This window comes from Corythoichthys intestinalis, chromosome 11 (genome assembly GCF_030265065.1).
Source record: "Corythoichthys intestinalis isolate RoL2023-P3 chromosome 11, ASM3026506v1, whole genome shotgun sequence".
NCBI lineage: Eukaryota > Metazoa > Chordata > Actinopteri > Syngnathiformes > Syngnathidae > Corythoichthys > Corythoichthys intestinalis.
The window spans coordinates 5639740-5642293 of NC_080405.1; the positions used below are offsets into that span (position 1 = coordinate 5639740).

Sequence of the window (2554 nt, forward strand, 5' to 3'; positions counted from 1 at the left end):
CTCCCCGTCGGGGAATCGAACCCCTGTCTTCCGCGTGACAGGCGGAGATACTGTCCACTATACTAACGAGGAACTCCATGGTTTTCCTGAGATAGCTCCACTGCTTGAGGTATGCAGTGGTAGGAATTATGATTTAGTTACCATTGCCACCACGACAGAAGGTGAGCTTTCATCGAGTCCCAGCAGAAAAGGTAGCTGCAGTAGGTGGACCACTATCGTATCGGATAAATACAGCCTTTTGGCCCTTGTGTGCCTTCAAGAGGCCATTCACAGAGCTCCACAATGACTGGATCACGTTCTTCTCTGTCGACAAATGTGGTGGTAGTGATTCATGAGTGGGACAATTTTTGTCATTACAGTCCATACCGAGGAAGTCGATGGCTTTTTGTAGATAGCTTCACGGCTTGTGGCATGCAGTGGTAGGAATTATGATTTAGTTACCATGGCCACCACGACAGAAAGTGAGCTTTCATCGAGTCCCAGCAGAAAAGGCAGTTGCAGTAGGTGGACCACTATCGTATCGAATAAATACAGCCTTTTGACCCTTGTGTGCCTTCAAGATGAGGTTTACAGAGTTGTCCAATGAGTGGATTGTGTTCTGCTTCTCAGTTGACAAATGCGGTCAAAGCAATTCATGGGTGGGGCATTTTTTTGTCATTACAGTCCATATGAACACTGTAGAAGTTTTCAAAGATAAACTTCCGGTCTGGGAATCAAACCCTCGTCTTCCGTGTGTCAGGCGGAGATACTGTTTACTATACTAACGAGGAACTCCATGGTTTTCCTGAGATAGCTCCACTGCTTGAGGTATGCAGTGGTAGGAAGGATGATTTAGTTATCATGGCCACCACGACAGAAGGTGAGCTTTCATCGAGTCCCAGCAGAAAAGGTAGCTGCAGTTGGTGCACCACTATCGTATCGGATAAATACAGCCTTTTGGCCCTTGTGTGCCTTCAAGAGGACATTCACAGAGCTCCACAATGAGCGGATCACGTTCTTCTCTGTTGACAATTGTGGTTGTAGCAATTTGAACACTGGAGGATTTATCAAGGGTAACTCCCCGTCGGGGAAATCGAACCCCGGTCTTCCGCGTGACAGGCGGAGATACTGTCCACTACACTAACGAGGAAGTAGCTGGCTTTTTGTAGATAGCTCCACGGCTTGAGGTGTGCAGTGGTAGGAATGATGATTTAGTTATCATGGCCACCACGACAGAAGGTGAGCTTTCATCGAGTCCCAGCAGAAACGGTAGTTGCAGTAGGTGGACCACTATCGTATCGAATAAATACAGCCTTTTGGCCCTTCAAGATAACATTCACAGAGGTCCACAATGAGTGGATCACATTCTTCTCTGTTGACAATTGTGGTTGAAGTAATTTGAACACTAGAGCATTTATCAAGGATACACTCCCCGTCGAGGAATCGAACCCCGATCTTCCGCGTGACAGGCAGAGATACTGTCCACTATACTAACAAGGAACTCCATGGCTTTCCTGAGATAGCTCCACGGCTTGAGGCATGCACTTGTAGGAATGATCATTTAGTTATCATGACCACCACGACAGAAGGTGAGCTTTCATCGAGTCCCAGCAGAAAAGGTAGTTGCAGTAGGTGGACCACTATCGTATCGAATAAATATAGCCATTTGGCCCTTGTGTGCCTTCAAGAGGACATTCACAGAGCTCCAAAATGAGTGGATTAGGTTCTCCTCTCTCGACAAATGTGGTGGTAGTGATTCATGAGTAGGACAATTTTTGTCATTACAGTCCATATGAACACTGGAGTTTTCCAAGATAAACTTCCGGTCTGGGAATCAAACTCTAGTCTTCCGCGTGACAGGCGGAGATACTGTCTACTATACTAACGAGGAAGTAGATGGCTTTTTGTAGATAGCTTCACGGCTTGTGGTATGCAGTGGTAGGAATTATGATTTAGTTACCATGGCCACCACGACAGAAAGTGAGCTTTCATCGAGTCCCAGCAGAAAAGGCAGTTGCAGTAGGTGGACCACTATCGTATCGAATGAATATAGCCTTTTGGCCCTTGTGTGCCTTCAAGATGAGGTTTACAGAGTTGTACAATGAGTGGATTGTGTTCTGCTTCTCAGTTGACAAATGCGGTCAGAGCAATTCATGGGTGGGGCATTTTTTGTCATTACAATCCATATGAACACTGGAGAAGTTTTCAAAGATAAACTTCCGGTCTGGGAATCAAACCCTGGTCTTCCGCGTGACAGGCGGAGATACTGTCTACTATACTAACGTGGAAGTCGATAGTTTTTTGTAGATAGCTCCACGGCTTGAGGTATGCATTGGTAGGAATGATGATTTAGTTATCATGGCCACCACGACAGAAAGTAAGCTTTCATCGAGTCCCAGCAGAAACGGTAGTTGCAGTAGGTGGACCACTATCGTATCGAACAAATACAGTCTTTTGGCCCTTGTGTTCCTTCAAGAGGATGTTCACAGAGCTCCACAATGAGTGAAACACGTTCTTCTCTGTTGACAATTGTGGTTGTAGTAATTTGAGCACTGGAGCATTTAACTAGGATACA

At 45.8% G+C, this 2554-nt stretch overlaps 1 non-coding gene across 1 annotated transcript; it reads right to left on the reverse strand.

Annotated features, from left to right (window-relative positions):
* Positions 1–72, reverse strand: trnad-guc (transfer RNA aspartic acid (anticodon GUC)). Its single transcript has one exon. It is a non-coding gene; the product is annotated as a tRNA-Asp (tRNA).
* Positions 73–2554: the final 2482 nt, after the last annotated feature.